We start from the raw sequence: 22,051 nt of genomic DNA on the forward strand, positions 1-22,051 counted from the left end.
TCTCTTCCTCCCCGTGCGACTGCTCCCGATCACCTCTCTGACTTTCAGCACAGATTGTTGATATTTTGTCCGAGCCGGCTCTCAGGCAATCTCTTCCCCTCCTGCACAATAGACAATGTTTAATCAATATGCTGAGACGGAGCTCTTTGGCACGGAGGCTGATAAAAGGGGACAAAGGAAAACGATCTGCCATCGAGCCTGAGAACCATTGTCTCTTTCTTTTGGTCTTCCTTTATATTTTTTACATCTTGAGTCAATCTCAGCCTGCAGGGAGACAGACGACACCGAAATATCTCTCATGTATCCGAGAAATCCTCATCAGTGTCTTTAAATGTACTTCTTAGCATGACAACCACTGAACTGTCTCTCACATGCATAATGAAGGTGACTGAAAACAACCGCTCCCTGACTCGTCTGCTGGATGAGCTCCTCGAACATCGTTTGTTTGGGATTGAACCGAAGCTGCAGCCGTTCAGACCTCCCAGTTCTTCCCTCTGCTTCAGGAGACAACCCCAACAGACCTCCGTCTGCAGCTTGATGGCCTCCCCTGCATGTCCACTACTGACTGTTGTGGTTCCAATTTTGCCATTCATAGAGACCCATGAACTAGCATTCGTAAGTGTTTTAACGTACTCTTTACCGTCTGTTTCCAACATGTGGCAGAACGGTTTTAAGGTAGCCTTCAGCATCTGCTTTAAGGAGTGTTTCCCTCCTGTTGAACACATGGTTTGGTCTGTTTAAAGGTTCCTTTTAGCGTCTGTTTTAACGTCGGTTTTTACCTTTTTAACAAGTGGTTGAATGTGTTTTAGGGTAGCCTGAAGCATCAATTTAAGGTCTGTTTTCCTCCTGCTTTTACGTGTAGTATGTTCTGTATCAAGTTACCCTTAAGCATCAGTTTTAAAGACCAACTGCAGTCATGTTTTAAGACGTATAAAATGCTCTGCTTGAAATAATAAATTGTGTCCGATATGTTTTTATCTGCAAAAATCGTCTTAATTCCTCAATCTGCATAGGCCCCGCCCACTATGCACATTACCAACCGCCCCCTCCGTCGTGAAAACAAAACACGTATCTGCAATCGTTTAGTGGCAACTTGTTGAAACTTAGCTAGCTTGAAATGTAGTCATTAGTAGTAGTAATGTTAATACGTCGGTTCATTCTGCTCCGTTCTCCGTTAGAAAACATTACTTACATTTTTAAACTCAGATGCTGCAGATTTACAGATTTGCAGCTCCACAATATTAGGCAATGATGAAGTTTGTGCACGGTAAACAGAGCGAACATTTAAAACAATACGAATCATTCTTCATTTCAAAAACCTAGGAGTGCTTCCCTCCTGTTGAACACATGGTTTGGTCTGTTTAAAGGTTCCGTTTAGCTTCTGTATTGTGTCTTTTTTACTCCTTTTTGGGTCTGTTTTAATGTACCCTTTAGCATCTGTTTTAAGATCAGTTTTTCAGTAGCCGTATGCATCATTTTAAAGGTCTGTTTTCCTTATTTTTTTGCACATGGTCTCGTCTATTTTAACGTACCCCTTAGTGTCTGTTTTAAGATCTGTTTTTCCCTTTTTAACATGTGGTTTGGTCTGTTTTAAGGTGACCATAAGTGCACAAAATGTGTTTTAGGGTACTCTTAAGCATCGCCTTGCGGTCTGTTTTCCTCCTTTTTCTTTTGTCGTTGTGTGTTCTGTATCAAGTTACTCTTAAGCATTTTCCTTCTTTTCTACACACGGTAAAGTCTATCTTAACGTACCCCTTAGCGTCTGTGTTGAAGTCTGTTTTCACCTTTACAACATGTGGTTAGGTCTGTTCAAGGTACCCTGTAGCGCATGTTTTCTTCTTCTCTTACACGTGCTTAACATTAAAACATGTCTTTGGTAATGTTCAGGCATTGCATGGTGTGGATTAAAACAACTGAAAGTTGATTGTTTTCCACATGGGACTTGAATCCTGGTCTCATCCCGCATTGTTTGAATCATCCATTGCTTTTTCCACACCGCACAAGGCTGACTGTAACGGCCCATCTGCTACGTCACCTCCAACCTGCTCAGGTAAGACCTCATACATGGCTCACAATAACATGGGGGAATGCAGTGAATTACATTTTGTAGGTAACAGTGAATGAAAACAGAATAATGTGTAAAGAAGTGTTCCTATAGGAGGGTGTGGTGATTGTCCGACGTGAGATATCTTATAGAGAAAAGGCCATTGTAAGTGTGTGTGTGTGTGTGTGTGTGTGTGTGTGTGTGTATCTGTGTGTGTGTGTGTGTGTATCTGTGTGTGTTTTCCAGGGTGACACTGTGGGTACTGGACTTGCAGGAGTGAATTAACATTGCTGCGTAATCACTCTGCATTATGCACCAGCTCAATAACTTGACACTGCAGGTCATTGGCATGTCAAGCTGCCTCTGTCGATACGTGCTTCAGCCGACCACACATCCCAACACAAACACACCAATACTTCCTGCAGGCAGCCATGACTTATATACTCTGAGGTGGAGAAGATAACACAGTGATGTGATCAATAGCACTTTGGTGGCAACCACTCCCTGTCCCTGTGCCCTGAGGATATATACTGTTAGAGGGCAGTAAAACTCTAATGGAATCGCCCTCCCTTTTCCTCTCTCTTTATTTTACCTTATCTTTATTACCATCGCTGTCCCTCCTGCTGTAAAATATCTGTCTCTCTAAGGGCAACTATTCTTTGCAAAGAAGATGTTTCCATCCTCCCAAAAGATCCACTCAGAGTTTATATAAGGGCTCGGTTTGCGACTATAGACGTGTCAGCATGTACATGTACAGCATGTGGTGAGATAATTGAAATGGGAGATACGACTGCAAAGAGAAGGAGAAAAATCTATGAGGACATTGTTGCTTCAATGGAATCAGTTACATTCACACAGAAGGGCGGCGTTTGGCCAGCAGACTGAGACCGCTCTCCACCATCAGTGCACGACACTGTGGGCTCATCTACTCGTGATTTATGTGAAGGGTTGGGAAAAACCTGCACATGCTGTTTGTGTATTACAGGATAGAGTCATACAAGATATGCACATTGATTCAAGCATCAACATACTGATGATTTTGCTGCATTTATGTTTCATTTCAACATTTCTAAACGACAGCAATCTCTGTCCACATGTATTTTTATGCACTTTTGCAGTACTAATCTCCATCCAAACCAACATGTCGCATAACGGCTGGATCCCCACAGGTTCCGTGTCCAGAGCGTTCCGTCAGCGCCGCGGTTCTTGTCCGTCAGGCGGCACGAGCCCTCGCCCACAGGAAGCGTGTCTGATCCGGAGCACAGCGGATTGCTGGCCGAAGCAGCTGGATCATTCTGTGATTTTTGTGCTTCTACCGTGGCTGAGGACACAACATAATTAAAAGTGTTCTTTTTTCAAGATTTCAATGTGTTGTTGTTATGAAATTGAAAAGAAACGTGAGTCTGTACCGGTCTGTACATTGTGTTTTATTTTGAAATGGCCGCATGCTGTATGCTGTTTTCGTGCCTGACTTCCTGTTTGGAATGATCTGCTCTGTTCAGCTTGACGCGTGCTTGAGGCGGCCTCCGTCCAACATAGACCGGAGACGGACCGCGGTGCGTGCTGTGGAATCACAATCATTGACTTGAATGGGTGCGATCGACTCCGGAGGTCGCGGCGCACACGATACGCGCCGGTGACGGATCCTGTGGAATTTGAGGGTTACAATTTAAGTGCACTGGACGCATTCATGTGGATGCAAACAACAGGCACTGGTTCTCTTGTCCCAAACACCAGCACGCGATGGGGCTGATAACGCCGTTGGACATAATAATTGCAGGAGGCTTTGCTCTCCAAGATGTGGTTTCTGATTCTGAATACCGTCTAGCATCGACAGCAGGGTCAGAAGAGCATGCAATTTGTGATTCATGTTACATCAGCTTCTGCAAGAAGAGGCTGATATTTTCTTCCAATAAAGGGTCGTGTGATAGGTGCATGACGAATCACGGAAGTACACGTCTTACTGGTAAGACCTAGGGAGCTGTCATGTCGTCCATCTTTTTATACAGTCTGTGGTTTCTGTCAACACACACTCTTTCACCAACGAGTCTGGTTCTGCTCGCAAATACTTGCGTCATGGTGTTCAGTCTCTGTGAGTGAAGGTAGTGGAGATGTTTAGAGTCAGGAGTCAGATTCCTTTTCTAGGAAGTCTTTTCCAGAAGCCAACATCCCAACTACCCATCCGTTAGACTACAGCCCCAGATACACCAAAACATCATCAAAGAAATGCAGAGACTAAACCAACGACTGTCAACCTCATGCTTCCTGTGTCTGGGCCAAGAAGTTGTACTTGAACACACTGCAGGGACCACAGGAGAGAACCGAGCAGCTCTCTTATACCAGCACATGACTCACACTTACCACTCACTACCACTTCTTTGAAAAGCTGCGGATGAGGACCAACTAGAGCCGAAGGTGCAGGAGACACTTCAAAAACTACAGCCACAGGCGCTTGCCGACAATTGCCTCAAGCTCAAGCTGGATGGCTGGTAGACCTTCCCACCGCAGGTAGGGTGAGCGACCCCTCCCCTGTGTCCTGGGCCTGCACTCAGGTCTGGTACCAGTTGAACATTAAACTGGTGGTAGCAGAGGTTTTTTGTTTCTGCATTAGCTGTAGTTTGCATGTGCCAGTGTGAGTGTAATAACCTTTAATGGCTGCCACAGTGTCGAGTCCATATTAGTAGCAGTAAAACCTGCTTCTCTTCCAGCCGGCCTCTCTACAGGTGTGAGGAAAGCTGTAAAGCTGTAAACACAACACATGTAACAGGCTCTTGAGATGCATGCTCTCAGAGCGGTGTGAGGCTCATCTGTTTCTCCTCCATCTGCACTGACAGACGCTCGATACAGCGTGTGTGGCAAACCACTTAAACACTACCACATATAGATTAACAGTGCTGACTTCCATTACAGGCGTCCAATACGGTAACTGTAAGTACAATGTTATGTGCTGCTTTGGATAGCAGGACTGTGATGTAACATACTGTGTATTTACCATGAGGTACTGTGCTTAAGTAGGTTCTGATCTTAAGAAAACAGGGAAAACATACTTTATAGACTGCACACAACTGTCAAACAGCACTCAAATTATAACTAAAGTGAATCAGGAATGAGGAGAAGGTATGGTGAAGTTATCGTGGAGCTACAAACTGCAGAGCTAGAAAGTTGGCTGATGTTTATTTATCTTCCTTTGACAGTTTCTTTTACCTTCACAACAAACGTTCCCGAACGTTCCCGGTGAATTCTAGGCTGTATTTTTTACATACTAAATGACTGATAGGTACAAAAAGGTTTGATCTGCTCCAGTAAAGTACGTCCACTAGAGGTGGAGCACTGAGGAGCAGCTCAGTGCTAAAGAGCCAAACAGGTGCAGACACAAAGGGTGCAGTGGGAACGTATGAATTTGGCAGGACGTCTAGTTTGCGGCCACTTCCAGACCCTCAGTAGAGAGCCCGACCCCCGCCGGGGTTGAGAAGTATTGGTTCAGATTTTGTCTGCAAGACAACTACTACTACCGTGAGAACGAGAAGAGAAGTATTAAAATATGTAGAAAAATAATCAGTTGAGAATGATACAGATATTAAGTTGAGACGTTTTATGGAGAAAGATTGTAATGGAACAATCGTGGGTGAACTCTGATGTGGACTGGTGGGGTGAGGATGTGTGGGGACGGCTTTGAGTCGTGTTTGGAGACTGCCGGATTTAAAATGTCTCCATTGAAGTGCTGTGCACATCGTGCTGCACATAACAGTTGTGGCTTCAGCTCCTTTACAAAGCCCTATTCTGTAGTATAGCTCAATCCTGTCTGTTCTGTATTACAGTCTGTTCATAGATTCAGCCATCAACTCACTGACACTTTATTCATTTTCTTCCAATTTAGCAACTTTTTCTCTGAAGGGCAGCTTCACACCAGCCTTGTTTAGTCCGATTGGACCGAACCGTGGAGCGCTTGTCCCCTCTGTGCGTCGCTCCTCCGCGCATGCTCACACGGTCAGGCTCAATTATTTAAGTGTGCGCAGCGTCAGCGAAAAACAACCACCAGGAATGAAACTGACCGTCCCTCCACTGCCAACTACAGCTTACACTACAAAGACCGTTAAACCGAAGAAGAGAAATGAGGAGAAGCAAGCTAAAAAGAAAGAGTTGGACCGAGACAGAAACGAAACGAGAGTAAACACTGGAGCAGCATTTCTGAGGTGGAGAGAGCTACGGGACCTGAAAGGATTAAAAAGCGATGCTGAGTTAGACAGTTCTGCTCGACGGGTAATTACCCCAGCTTCATTTCTGCTGAGTTTGTTTCACATTGTTAAGATGTCTGCGGTTACTGTGACGCTGTGTTACATTGGTGTTGCAGCAACACTTGCTCAGTGTGGCTGCTGTTCAGCGTTGTTTCATGGCGGTGTGTCTGAAAACATCTCTGTGAAGTGTCCACGCAGTGTGACCGTTTCTTTCTCCTGATAGTTCTGTGTGCCTGTGCTCTCCCAGCTAAATGTTCTCAACATCAGTGAGTTACTGCTTAGATGGCTCTGTTTTTTCCACAGTCTCTGTTAGCAAACTAAGTGCTGGTAGTTTTGCTTAATAGAATTAGCTGTAGATTACCGTTGTTACGTAACAATAAAATTAAAACCCAGGAAAAAGGAAGGAACCAAGTATCAGCAAATTTAAAAGGAATTTATTAACAAACGACAAAAGAAACAGAAAGCGAGCATCTTTCAAAACAAACAGCAGAAGCTGTTCTGTGTCAAAAGACTAATAACCCAAAAAGTACAGTTAACAATAACAAATACTTACGCCTCAAAGCCCTAATATAGCCCTAAAATATATTAACTGAGAAACAAATCAACAAAACGGCTGCATAGATCTCATGAAACAGAATATAACCTGCGAGGCAGAGGAGATAGCATGCCACCGCTTTAATAAACGATCCGGAGAATAAAGAGTGAGAAACCTGGAAGTGTTTGAGAGATAAAGGCCATCAAGGAGGAGAGGAAGTGCCACAACAAGCTTATTAGCAAGCGTATCAGCCGGGGAGATAACAGGAGACAGCGCTCAGTGAGAGGCTGCAGTGTACTCATAGTGACAGAGCAAATAATGAGCCAATCACAGCAGATTTGAGATATACATGGATGAGGTGGAGAGATGAGTGTGTGTGGTATGAGGAGAGAAGGCTTCATTCGGAAGCTTCCCCTGAGGTCCACATTTGTAAAACAGAGTGAAGGAAAACGGAGAGACAGATTCCTGAAATGCATTTTTTAAAGCTGGACTTCATGTGAATGATGCCGAACCCAGAGAGGAGTAAGACCTCCTGACTAGATACTGTCTGAGAAGTACATGTAGTGAGTGATGCCATAATACCTGCAGGAGTGTCTTTACAAACGTCTACAGTCGAGTAGAGGCCTTCAAGAAATCGGACCCCAGGATGAGAGAACCCAGACCAGGAACCATCCGACTCAGAACAGGTCCCATCTTTTACCGTCTTTTTCTTTCTATTGTCGTACTGTCTGTATAAATATGTTTCACATGCACAGCTGTTGAGCTGAGGGTCAGCACCTCCGAGTCCTCTGCCTCAAGTGTCGGAGTTCGAGTATCTCGGGGTAACGAGGGTAGAATGCATCATTGACAGACGAATCAGTGCAGCGTCAGCAGTATTGCGGGCGTTGTACCGGACCGTCGTGGTGAAGAAGGAGCTGAGCCTGAAGGCAAAGCTTTCGATATACCAGTCGATCTACGTTCCAACCCTCACCTGTGCTCATGAGCTTTGGGTAGTGACCGAAATGAGTTCCCTCAGAAGGGTGGCCGGGCTCAGCCTCAGAGAGAGGAGCTCAGACATCCAGAGGGAGCTCGGACTAGAGCCGCTACTCCTTCGCATCGAAAGGAGACAATTGAGGTGGCTTGGGCGACTGATTAGGATGCCTCCCTTTGGAGGATATTTGGGCACATCCAACAGGGAACAGATCCCGGGGTAGACCCAGAGCTCGCTTTGGAAACCTCCAGGAGAAGCTGGAAAACGTTGCCTCAGAGAGGGATGTTTGGGTCAACTTGCTTAGCCTGCTGCCACCGCGACCCAGCGGAAACAAATGGATGGATGCACGAGTGTCTTTTTCTGTGTACGTACTCTGGGAAAAACGTTTAACTGGAGCCAGTTTACTAGTTTGACACACATACCTGGCCAATAAAGCTGTTTCTTATTATGTGTCAAACCCAAGTGGATCAAGAGGACCTGTGATCAAGGCTAATCTGACAAGCAGAAGTTGTCTTGATGTCAATCATTAACGAATGGGCCTAACGAGCATGTCTTTGGACTGTGGGAGGAAGCCGGAGTACCCAGAGGGAACCCACGCATGCACGGGGAGAACATGCAGACTCCACACAGAAAGGCCCACTACGTATGAATCGGGATGCAAACCTGCATGAACCTGCTAGCTGTCGACAGTGCTAACCACTGTGCTAACCACCATGCAGCAGATAGACTTGATGATATCCTAAATTTGTCATCATAGACTTCATAGAGAAAGAGTTCATGAAGTCTAAACAGGGGTAAACAATTCATTGCTCCACACGAGGGGTCTCCAACTCTGCTCCTGGAGAGCTCCCTTCCTGCATGTTGTAGGTTTCTCCGTACTCTAACACACCTGATTCCAATGTTTTGCTTGTTATCGATCCCCTGAGACGCTTCAGTTGGTTGATAACGAGCGGATCATTCAAATCAGGTGTGTTAGAGTCACTTTTGATGTCACCTCTGCAAAGTGAACACTGTGGGATCCTGACTCAGTTATTTGTTCACACAAACTGCAGAGGTTAAAGCTAAGAGGCTAATTCATCTTGTGAAGGGGTCACTGCATGAGTTAAAAACGACCAAAAAGAGTAAAATGCAGTTGTTCTTCTAAAAACAATCCAATGCACTCTGCAGGATTTCTGTAGAATTAAAAAGCCTTTACTTCACATGGCAATAAACTTTTAAAACAGCTGACGTGTTGCGACCAACTTGGTCTTCACCAGCGCTCTGCGAGACCTGATCTGAGCTGTGATCAGATTATACAACCCTGCACTGAGCTGCAGGTATCAGGTATTTACTCTCTCATTTTTCCTCTCTACACAGGGCGCTAAAATATTCCATTGACATGCTTATGTTTGTAGCTAGCTACAGTTTTCAGCTAGCTACAGGCCTTGTGTCAGCGTTGGCTCTTCATATTGTGGTGTTTGTTTTGTCCCCTCTGCTGGCTGCCGTTCACAGAGTGTGACTTAGCGCTCTGTCTCTATAACATTGTATATATCCCTCATTGTGGGCAAAGAGACACAATTACAGAATGAGACACATAAGATTAGTTTATACTGAGATCCCATTTGTGAGATGGGAAATTAATTCATTTCATTAAGCATGTTTATTTGAATGTGCTGATTCTGTTGCACTCAGCATCAATAAGATGAGACTCAAATATTACAACCAGCTTACAGGAATGTGTCACACGTCTTAAAGGCTCCTCTGAAACGCTGCGACCATCTGGCTTTATGAATGTCGTCCGTTCGGTGTGTGTGCAGTCGTATCTTAAATCTGAGCAATAACGGAGAGAACGCAAATAAAACAGGAGCGAAGCATCGTCCCATTCTGCTCACGTCAAGAGGCCAAGTTCAAAGGAAAGTCTATTTAGGCCCTCATCCATCTTATGATTACACGCACACACACACACACACACACACACACACAAAGGGGGCAGCATGAACCACTGTCTCCTAATAACCCTATCCATCCTGTGCTCATGTGTGTGTGTTTATTATGTCCTCTATCTCTCTCATCAGCTGCCTTATAATACTCATCATTACTGCTTAATGCTCTCTGTGTGTGTGTGTGTGTGTGTGTGTGTGTGTGTGTGTGTGTGTGTGTGTCAACTTGTGTTTGTGTGCACATGAAAAGCACAATAAATTATTTACTGTGCATCGTGTATTTGTCTCAGTCTTCTCTATCTGATCCGTGTGTGTGTTTAAAATAAGTCTCCAGTATTTTGAAACCTCGGCTCTATTTTTACATATTTTGGCTCTAAGTGACGAAGAGGAACACGTGTTTTTATCAGCTGTGAAAGAGGCAACATCGTCCGTCAATTAAAGTGCATCACCTGAAAGTAGGGCTGGACGATAAAACAATCTCAGTAATGGATCATGACAAAATAATTGTCTATAACGTTGATAAAATTTGCACGTCATCAATCGATACGAACACATCACACAGCAGAAATAGCGACAAAAGTCTGCAGGGTGTCTTTGCTTGCACATAGGGCTGTGACGGTGCTGGACTTTCTAACCATTGTGAAACCCTTAAAGCAAACAGATCACCGTAAAAATGTCTCTTGAGAGACGGAGAAAACACGTCGGTCATCATCGTTTTTTTAAACTTTATTTCCGTCTATAAAGCAGCACAAGCAGCAAAGTGCTGAGCGTCCCTCCTGTCGCTCACTGTGGTGTAAATGTCTTCATCCTTCATCCTGATAATCTGACAGAGACTCTGAGCTGCCGTGCTCACTGTGGTTTCCAGCACACATATTAGTGCTGATCGTTTACCTTCTTCCTCCTGCCGCTACGCATGCCGGCCTCTTGACCGTCTTTCTCCGACATAGGTTCAGAGTTACTTTTCCTCTAAGTGTCTTGGGATCATCGGAGAAGTGTCTCTCTGCTGCTTCTCCTGCTTTTTGTTCTGCTAACTTCACACCTGACAGCATTCAGGTTCGACTGTTGTTCTCCATGTCGCCATAGTAACCTGTCAATGTGACGTGTGGCATTTGAGTAAAGGAAACATAACCGCGGTATTGCAGTCATGTGGTTACCGACACAGCACTGCTTGCACGTGAAGTCAACGCCGGTGAACACAAACACGTTCCACTGTAAAGCTGTGCTCGAGCTGCTGTTAAAAAAGTTTAAAATGAAAGTGGAACTGAGGGGCAAGAAAGCGACAGTGAAAGTGAACTCAAAGATTAGAGAAAACGGTAATGGTGTCAGTTAAATGGACATTAGTTGCAGCTAATCCTGTGAGTTAGCGAGACGCTGAATTTAACCTGAAACCATTTATTCAGTGATTTTACTGGTTTTAATCACAGCGTCTGTTTGTTTAGGAGAGGAGGAGACCTCTGTAGATCATTCTTCCTGCATTAAAACCTCATGAGCGACAAGCACTGAAGGAATCCTCACCCCAACACAAGCTAAGCTCCTGGAGACGAGCTGGACTGATGTCAGCAGCAGCTCAGCGTGCGTCTCCTCCTGACATCCTGTGTTGTTAAAGAGCCTCTGAGAGACGTTGATTCTTCATTGGAAACTCCTTCATTTAGTATTTATGCTGGTTTTAATCAGCAGGTCTGTTTTCTTTTGGAGAGGAGGAGGCCTCCACAGGTAATTTGGCACCTGGTAAAATTTGTCACACAGGTCTTACTGCATCTTACCAGCAGGTGGCATTAAGACAGAGACAGAGTGCTGGCATTAAGGTGTGGTCAAGGTAAGACTCTTATCAAACAGGTCAAGTTTTGGGAAGACATAAACTGCATGTTTGATTTACAACAACTTCCTGTTTGAGGACAACGAGTCAAATTTCAGGCTTCTGCCAGCCGAGCCCTTTAACAATAAGACCTTACAGACCTTACTACAAAAGCAAACCAGACCATCAGCATGCAAGAGGATTGATTATTTCTTTATAGTTATTTTTAAAGTTGTAATCTCAAAGATCTCAGCTTCGTTCTCTTTGGCGGCACCTGTGGCGATAAACGGTAATTGCAGGAGCACACTTCCCAGATATCCAGACAGTGCTGCATGTGTGACTTCCACGGTCGGCTCCAGTTGTAACTCTTGATTTTCCTGGCTGACGGTCGCTTTCCTTTTCAGACTGTTTGCTTCATCTGAGCGTCGAGTTTGTTTCTTCTTCTTTGGATTTTCACTTCTTGTTGAAGTTGTATCTGTAGTCATCCATCTTTTCTTTGTTTGTTCAGCCATAGTAGATTACTGTTTACTCGCAACACTTAAAGAGAGCGGAAAAGCAGCCGCTTAACTCCGCCTACCCTCTCTGGCAGACCAACCACTGCTGGCTGATGGAAAACGCGTCACTAACTGGGCGCCGCTTGTGATTTTTTCTGTGTAAGTCGCACCAGACAACCAGACCGTAATAATACGTAATAATAATAATAATAATAATAAAACATAATAATATATAATACATATTCAACACAGAAATATTTGCCACTCTAGCTGTGCTGCATATGAACATACTTTAAAGCCGTGTGTTGTTTTAGACGAGTCACTCCGTCCTGTACGTCCCTTTTTTTCACCATTAGAAAGTCACATCAGTCTCTTTGTGTGTGTGAAATACTGACAGCAGTCTGCGTTACAGAGCAGGAGGAGTGGGTTACCAGCTATCTCCAGCTTGAGTCGTGAGTTGTGATTATAATACTTATATGTAAAATGATTTGCAGGATGGGGCGCTGGTTAAGCTCAGAGTCCTCGACGCCATGAGTCGCACTGATCGCAGGCTCGACTCACTGACCGTTTGGTGCATGTCACCCCCCACTCTCTACTCCTCACATTTCCTGCCTCTCTTCAGCTGTCCTGTTGAATAAAGACTAAATAAATAAATAACAGAACTTTCTCTGAACTTTAGTGTTTCTTTTTCAGGTTAATTATTACTCCTGACTGAGAGTGGAAACAGTTGAACAAGTGTGGAGCACAATATAGAATCTATTGCCCAAGTGCATGCTGGGAGAGTTCCCAACACACACACACCTGCATCACATGCTCAGCACTGATATGAATGCTGATCACCAGCTGTGTCCCGATCCAGGGCTGCAGCCTTGAAGGCCGCGGTCTACAGAGGATGAGCTATCGCAGCCTGTAGACGCTGAGGCCGGACTGAAATGAGACGGTGTGGTCTATAGAGGATTTCCTGATGCATCACCAAATGCCGCTCCTGTCGCCTAGCAACCGGTAGCTAGCAGGCTAACTAGCTAGCATAACTAACGTCACGTAACTTAATCTATTATTTAAAGATAATTTGTTTCAAGGCCCCTCTTGTTTTTTAAACGTGTGTAACGCTGCCTAACTTCTAAGATCTGATCGTTTATCATTAAGAAATCAACAATTTAACAGACATCAAGAAACCAACTGAACTAAACATAATAAAACACGACGCATCAGATTAATGACGTTAACATTACTGAGACCTTTTGGAAGTCGGTTTCAGTTTGAGTTTGAAATGATCCCAATCAGGATCCGGTTTGAGTTTTCTGCTGCGAACATATTTCACATGTTGATCTCCAGAAAACAAATGTTAGATCTGTTTATATAATATTAATTAATATAAGGGCATCTTACAAGTCCTGTTAGATGCTCTATATTTATTTAACAAAGCATGTAGCAAGTCGAATCACAAGTTCACTGAGCAACCAAGGAGCCTGATTATGTCAAGGTTTTCCTTGAGTTCACATTTAATACAATTTAAAGTGATGTTGTGATGACTTGGAAGGAAATATTTAAAGGTGTGAATGTTGTTTTTTGTTACATTTTTCTGTAATTTTAGTTTTTAATTGTCATTTGTGTTTGATGCGTGAAGCTGTGACTGTGCTGCGTCTCTGTCTCGTTCAGGACTCTGTTAAACAGAGATTGTTATTCTCAGTGTGACTCCAGTCCTTTTTAATAAAGGTTAAATAAAGTTGTTTGTCTTTGAAAATACACCCTGTCTCTGGAATTACTCACGCAGACTTACACTGTTAACGGTTTAAAGCATAGCGCTCCTCCTGCAGCCTGACAGCAGCTACATGTTTGAGAACTGAAGACTAAATGTGTGAACTGAAACACTCTCAGAATACAAACTGATGTTTTACTGTCAAACCGACAGACTGAGAAAATCATGGGAACCTCCTTCAGTTTAATAAGAGCCTGAGGCGCGCTGTAGCATACATGCAGCCACGTGTGTGCGTGTGTGTGTGTTTGTCGGCCCCGCTTACGAGCCCGTGCGCCTTTAAATGGCGTGTGCTGGTGCTGAGTAGAGGGCGGACCCGAGTGTGCGCCTTTGCGTGTGTGTGTGTTTGTGTGTGCGCGTGCGCCTCTTGCCTGCAGCCGCTGCAAGTCGCACCGAGCCAACAGCGGCTTTTGTGCGCATGATGCACCGTGCTCGACGCACCTGTGAGGGACCATAAACCCAGCCCCGTTACCGCCTGGTGCTCTCCGCCCCTCGCCGCTCCGCACCAGCACCAGCACCGGAAACACTGCTGCTTTTAAACAAGCCTGGATTTTTAAAAACTGCGGCTCTGTGGAGTTTACGGCTGGATTTTAGCACTTGGATACTCTTGGTGTTCTGTTTATCTAAGGTCAGTAGCGTCGTGTTTTTACTCCAACCTGTTCATGTTGCTTGTCCGCGTGAAAAACCTTCTGAGTTTAATTTCATGGGGCAGAAACAGGAGAAGGTTCCAGAGGAAATATGAGGCAGAAAGGCTGGACTCCTGACGCACAGGTAGCACGGAACTTGCCACTTTAACAGGACTTTTCCTGTTTGTGCGCACCGGAACGATGAACATGTCGAGCCGGAGCAGGTGGGAGACTCCTTGAAGGAAAAGCGGCGTTTGTGGGAACCAAAAAATGGGAATTTTGGCGATGCTGGCCTCTGAATTCCCCCTGAGGAACAGAGACAGGCACAGTGACAGGCGGGTGTAGAATTACGCACGTCCTCTCCGCTCCCCTGAGGCGATGTTTACTATATGAATTATCAATTTTATTTTTTATTGTATCTTCCAAATGCAGCCGTGCATCGTTTAATGCGCGCGTGTATCAAATATTTTAAGAAAATCAACCCTTAAAAAAAGAGTCGAAGCGCGACCTGCAGGCTTCCCTTCACCTTGTTTTTCGGATGATGAATAATGAATAACGTGAACGCCAGGTGTCCGGTGTCCACGCATTGTTTTCGTCTGCAGCTTCATGTTAAAATGTCAAACAAATGCGCCCTGACACGGCGCGCGCGCATCCCTCTCCGCCCCACAAACACACGAGCTAATAGACTCTTTAAATATAGATGCATATTTTGATGTAACTCGACCACTGAGTCTGACATGCAGCAGTTTGATACATGACCTTCTGCGTAAACGCAGATGGACAGCACGCGCCGCCAGGCTGCACACTTCCTCCTCAGCATGCAGTCACCATCACATTCCTCCATTATCCCTCTTCCTCCTCTGTGTGTGTGTTTCCATTAAAACAATCCAGCGGCGGGCTGCTGTTTCACACATTTACCGCATTCATCCAGCAGATGTTTTTGCATTTCAGAAATTAGGCTACAACGTTCAGTTTTTTTTTTAAAGAGCATCTACACATTTTATTTTCACGTCGAAATACGCTCGAAACATCGAAATAAATGTAATGAATCCGTTAGTTTCCGTTAACAGCGGACGTCTGAGTGATTCTGTTTGGAGGGAAATAAAAAATGAAATTTAATTGAAGAGGTGATTTTGATGATTTGTAATATTTCGGTTCCCTGGAGGATCAAATGGCGTCCGCAGGGACTCGAGGGAGGTCTGCAGAAATGCTCCGCTCCCAATAAACTGCATTTCATGCTGCACGTCGAGCAGACAACTTTTTTTCCTCCACATTAGGGGAGAAAAGCGTCAGTGTGGGCCTGCTTTGTAGATAAGACTCAAGACTCAGAAATCCATTTACAGACAGGCATTTTAATTTAAACGAGCCCTGCCTTCAGTTTGGCATTCACACTGCGACGAATGCTGGATGGCCCATTTTGTGCAGAACATTTGACAGTTTTAATTGCAGTAAAAGACGAGGCCTCGTGCAGACGCTGCGCCACAAAAAGCCACAATCTGCCGCAAAATCAGCAGCAAGATGTGCAGGCCTCGATCTGTCTGCGCGTTAAAAGCACCTTTACTTTGATGTGTCTGAAAAAAGATGAGCAGCTCCAGTTTTTACTGATGAGTGAATTAAAGCAAAAGGCAGGAGGATGATGATTCTGTGTCTTCATCGCTGCAGCGCACATTTCGATGTGTCGGATTTTAAGAGTTAATAGGATTAGATGATTCTTGTGCATTTATGCAGAGGGAATTCCTAATCAGGCTTTTTCCAAAAAAAAAAAAAAAAAAAACGGGCTTCAGAATGGGCGTGACCCAGCCGGGGAATGCGTCTCTTTTTCCCCGCAAAGGGCCCAAAGGTGCTTCATCACCTGCACACGCGCTGCTTCAGACGATCTCTTCAAACATCAAAGCATTAAAAAATAGATTTGATCACAAATGAGTTGAGATAAATTTTCTCTTTCGCGTTTGAAAAACGCCGAGAATTAAATCATCAGACTCGATCACATTTGATTTAAATGTTTTGTCACGATTGACAACTGTTCGTCTGTCGTCATGTAAATGTACTATTTCTCCGAGTGTAACGTTACATGGACGGTGCTTTATTTCCTGCAGAACATGAGCCCCCTCCCTCCTCTCCATTTAATGTTCCTTGTCGTTTTCTTCCCCCTATATTTAAGGTTGGGTGGTGGGGGTTGTTTGGGGGGTAGGAAGGAGGATGGAGGCTGTTTTGGGTAATTTGGCTGTCCTGCTTTTTTTTTTTTTTTGTTCTGGTTGGCAGCCGATTAACTGCGCTGACAAATCAGGCGCAAAAAGCCAAGGGCTCTCAAGGTAACACTAATCCCCCTGGGCGGGGAGAGGCGAATATTACGCAGGATTTTAGGGAATGCTCTTTTTCTTAGTTTTTGTCTGCGTTCATCTGCTGCACCATCTTTAAATGATTCCTTTTATTGATGGAAGAGAAAAAAAAATAGAGAAAATACTCTTTTTACTGCAAAGCTTCCAGCTGCACCCAGGCCCAAACACGCGCAGGCATTACGTGTCTTATTCCCTTTAATTTCCGTTGATGGATCAATTATTGTGTCAAATAAAAACACACGTAAAACGAGCCGCCCTAAAGAAAAGGAAAAAGGGATGCAGTGTGATGTTACATAAATTGCAGCTGCTGCTGGTGAGGGGGGAAAGGCGAGGTATTTGTGGGTGTGTTCGCTGGTGGAGTGTGTGTAGTGATTTGTGTGCAGATAGAGTGTGTAAGTGTGTAACCGCTTTGATTGCTGGCGTGCATGTGTTGTATTTTTGTCTGTGTGTGTCTGCAGTCATTTTAGCACGTGTATTTCCTATTTAACGTGTGTATTCTGGCACCGGTGTGTGTGCAGACACGGTGTGTAGATGTCTGCACGGTGCAGGCGTCGAATCTGTGTGTGTCTGCGTGTCTGTGTGTGTGTGTGCAGGCGTTTGTGGGGTGCTGGGTGCTCTCTAACTGGGTGATGTAATGCCGTGAAGGGTGCTGCAGCAGAACCACAGAGCCCAGAGAAGGCGTGTCCTGCCTGCAGAGTAGCTGATAACAACACGGTGCCCACGCTGCACCCGCCGCCAAACCCGCGCCAAAATCACACGCTCCCCCACACACACATTTACACACACCACACACACTCTCCCCCATTTCTACTCATCTTCCTGCTTTACATTTTCCTGCCCTTTCGTCTGCTTTTATTTTTGCACAGACTGAACACAGAAAATAGAAATAATTTTTAAATAACAGATTAAATCTGTGGATCATTTCTTCTTTAAATTTTCTAAAGGATTTATTTAAATCAGCTGCTTGATTTAATTTAAAAAAATCACCCGCTGCATTTTTACTGACCCTCAATCTGCTGATGGGCACCTTTTAAAATCTAATGCACGCCTTGTAATTGAAGATGGAGAAAAAGGAGTGTGTAGGAATGAACACTCGCAGCCTGATTGTGAATATTTCACCATAAAAAGATTCAATATGATTTTGTATTTAATGATAAAAACATTTTGCACAATAAATGTAACCTTATTTTTACTTTCTTCTTTTTGCAACAGTGTGTGAATAACAGTATTTGTATTGTCAGAGATTATCCCTCACATATCTGTGTTTGTGTGTGTGTGTGTGTGCGTGTGTGTGTGTGTGTGTGTGTGTGCGCGTGTGTGTGTGTGTGAGGCAGCTGCAGGTGGTGTTTCAGGGTGCAGGCTGTATTTTTAAGATTTTCTGCATCAGTGTGACGGAGGATGTGACGCCCCTCCTGCAGGTTCTGTCAAAGCTGAAGTGAGCCCTAAAAGATGGATATCAGCCTGTGAGACGCTGGCTAAATGCTGCTCTGTGTACCTACAAAGGTGTGTGTCTGACTGGAAGTGTGTGTGTGTGTGTGTGTGTGTGTTTGCAACGTGATGAAGAGCGAAGAGGAGTGTCAGGGTGTTTTTGTGAGATGCATGAGTGGGAGTGGATGAGGTGGAACATCGCTCCCTCCTCTCGCTCTCTCTCTCTGTTTCCTCTCGTCTTTCCTTCTGCTCTCTCCTCCTCCTCCTCCTCCTCCTCCTCCTCTTCCTCCCTCCCCTGTCAGGTTGCATGTCCTGGTCAAATGATGTTGGATTGTACCACTGCAGCACAGGAGACATGCAAAAGAAAATGGCACCTCAGAGGATGTGATGTGAGATGTAAACTGCAGCAGATTCAGGAGGCCTCACGCCGAGCGACGTGAGCACATCAGAGAAATCACAGCAGCCTGTTCTTTCCGATTTTATCTCCGAGCTGTGGAGGACATTTTGTCACTGCGTCTGGACAGAGTTACTGTGTGTGTGTGTGTGTGTGTGTGTTTGTCTAGTGTGTGTGTGATGAGGGCACCTGCTTTAAAATTACAGGCAAGTGGCATCATTTAAACACAAGGGGCCTGCCGGTGGGCTGCTTTTATTTGCATTTACACACACACACACACACACACACACACACGTGCGCCGCCGTCTCAGTCCGTGTGGTTGTTAATAGGATCCAGAGAGCCGCTGCCTTTTGTCAGTGTGTGTATGTGGACTCGTCCCTGTGGGGTTGGTCAAAGGAGCCTTTCACCGAGAACAATGATCCATGCCGTTTAGCCTTTTAACCCCTGACGCTCCCCACACTGCAACAAAAGACACACGCACAAAGACATGGACACACACACACACACACACACACGCCGTGGAAAACTGAAAATGATGCCAGAACAAGCCCGCATTTGTAAACACGAGTAAACACAAGTAGCAGACGTGTGAGTGTGTGAGATTTACCTGACACTCGTGAGCAGATAAATAAAACATTTAAGTCTGATTTAAAAATAGAAAAAGGTTCCTTTTTAATTGTCAGAATAACGTCGAGGCCGGATGCAGCTCAGCTGTAGCTTTAAGGCTTCTTGGCAGACATGAGTCAGGCTTTTTAAAGGCCAATCTTTACATTATTTCAGAGCGACGCTGCAGGAAGCAGATCGTTTGTGCCGTTTTCAGCACTTCTTTTGATGCTCAAAGCAAATGTGCACACGTTTAAAATGTATTCAAATGCAAAGAAGATCTCAACCTTTTTTTTAAGCAATAACTGAAATAATCGTGTTGCAGCTTCCTGATGTTTCAGTGGGTACAGAAAAAACAACAAAAGCTACATTAAGGGAATAAAAAAAGCTGCTGTGGTCGATATTTAAATGACAACGTTGCTCCAAAAAGTTGTGCATAAAATAATTGTAGTCCTAACAGATCAAACTCTGGTTGTGAGGTTGAGGAGGAACCTCTGTGATGTCATTGCTGGACACTGATTGGCTGAGAAGCAGCTCAGCCTGTTTGGGTCTGACCTGCAGGCGGTGAACGAGGCTCGACTGAGGTTTGGTGACACACCTGAAGCTGATGGCTGATTGTTGGAGGAGTCAGGTGATGTCAGGTGAGTCAGCACAGCTGGGGAATAATTAAAGGTGTTTGTTAAATGTTACATTTAAAAATAGTCGTTCATATTTGTTGTGTGTATTTTAATTGAAAAGAGGGTTTGTGGATTAAAGTAGAGATAAAGAGCCGCTCATTCCAGGCCAGATCAAACGACTAAAAACGATGAGAGATGTTTTATAAAGAGGCCTCAGTGATGACTAACATGCAGGCAGTGCTACCTCACACATCCTCTGTCACTTTAAGCAACACAATAAAATAGTCAGCTCTTAAATGATCAGCATGTTGCAGGTATTTAGTTTTGAATGCAGAGAAAGTTATGATGCCAGCTGCTGCACAAAGCCTGCAGGGCCGAAGCTTCTCTCTGATCGGTTTTAACTCCCCCGATCGCTGGATTGAAATGATCAATAAAGCTGAAAAATACAGTTCATGATAAATGTGACCGTTACATTTATTTTACTGATATTCTGATTAACGTGAAAGTAGATTTAAATCAGTTCGTGCTTCTCCGGCAGGCGATGGTGACTTTAACCCTGAGATCAAACGGTCTGCTGCTGCCTGCTCTGGTGTTTTACCTCAGCTAGCTTCTTTAGATCTCCTCGAGTGCTCCATGTCTTTATATCTGCAAACCAGAAAGGTGACTTAAGTCATAATGATTGAGGACGCTTTGAAATGAGTCATCAGAATCAGACCGGTACCAATCACATTAATTGACATAAAGGCACGAAACATATTGATCTAAATGTAGGAACAGATCTTTGTTTTCTTTGACATATGCTCCTTTTTATTAGCTAAACGTATTTCGGTAAATTTAATCTATTTTCATTTCTTTATTATTTTTACTTATTGTAACTTTAAATGTCGTATGTCTGTAGAATCTGTGCAAGCTAAACTAAACGGTTATTTGAGCCATTAAAGCAGAATAATTAAAGTTCTGAGTCCGAAATACAGAAATCAGACTTTCATAAAAAATACATGGCACCGAACATCAATCCAAAACATTGTTGAACGTAGAAACGTGAAGCAAACGCTTATTTAAAGATGTTTGTACTTTATTTAGTTTTTGAGAGCAAATAAAACCTGTCATTGTTGTTATTGTTTATTGTGATGTTTTATTATTTTGTATGTGATTATCTGTGCAATCCAAAGGGCGTGTAAGTTACCATCGAGCTTTTATGATTTTCATTTTAGATCAATTTCAACAGGATTATCTGAGCAGCGTTCTCCCCGGGCCAGCTGCTGCTGCTGCTGCTGCTGCCTGCGCGTTGTCTGCACGTTGTCTGCACGTTGTCTGCATGTTGTCTGCACGCTTCACTCTGCATGTGATGTGACGTGTGACGTCGTGTCCGAGCCTCCAACGTGCTGACGCGACAGCCTTTACTTTGTGTTCCAAAGATACTGACTGACTGCTGGAGCTGTTAAAGGTGTTCCAGATCAATTAAAAATCTCAACAGACCATAATAATAATTAATAGATAATGATAATTATTATTAGATATTAAAAGTATTTTGAATTTATAACACTAGAACAAAAAGCGTTCTTGTCTACGAGGAAGGAAAATTGTCGGCCTGCTTTTAGAGGGGCACAGCACAAACAGATTCTTATTGCTTATAGATAAATACTGTTAATTATATTATATTAATTATACATTTATCACAATATTCTGACTGGTTACCGTTTGGGATCAAACCTTGAATGAATTCTGTTTCATCAGTAGAAGGTCAGTTGACTTATCGTGCCTAACTCACAGCTACGTGTGTAGAAGAGCAGGTCTGAGTCGGATGCTGCGGTCGGTCATCAAAGAAATGAGTCACAGATGCATTACTACTTTAACTGGCACTCAGTGACCAGCACTCCTGACTCACTCATGGCTTCTTTCCACACAGCTGTGACATCCTGAGCCGTGCCAGGAGACGTCAGAAAGGAGACGGAGCGCTGTGACTCACTTCCTGTTTCTTTGTCAGGTGCATTTCGTCATCCCCTCGCCCCCCTGACAAACCATTAACAGTCCATTCGCTTAATTAGAACGTGAGGACTAGTAATGACCGATTCTTTCCCCTCAAGAATGTAATGCCTTTCTTTTCCTGTAACTGTGACTGAGACCACGCCCTCTTAAGAGATAGGACGTCCAAACCATTTCAAACCTGTGGTGTAGCTTGAACAGTGCCATCTATAGAGATTCTTACTCGTGTATGTGCTGTAAGTAGGTGGGGTTAAATCTCACTGAAGGGTTTCTATACAACAGCATAGCATGGTAAATGTAGCTTTAGAG

General features: G+C 44.1%; 1 protein-coding gene across 1 annotated transcript in view; it reads left to right on the forward strand.

The window, feature by feature from the left end:
* Window positions 1-14,315: 14,315 nt before the first annotated feature.
* Window positions 14,316-22,051, forward strand: part of LOC138590770 (neurexin-3a-like) — an 87,392-nt gene continuing 79,656 nt past the window's right edge. The window contains exon 1 of the mRNA XM_069661126.1: window positions 14,316-14,376. The gene's annotated coding sequence lies outside the window, so the exon portion shown is untranslated. The remainder of the gene's footprint in view (window positions 14,377-22,051) is intronic.

Source organism: Semicossyphus pulcher, unplaced genomic scaffold (genome assembly GCF_022749685.1).
Source record: "Semicossyphus pulcher isolate SPU_LCO1_2020_fin unplaced genomic scaffold, fSemPul1.0.p SCAF_14, whole genome shotgun sequence".
Taxonomy (NCBI): domain Eukaryota; kingdom Metazoa; phylum Chordata; class Actinopteri; order Labriformes; family Labridae; genus Semicossyphus; species Semicossyphus pulcher.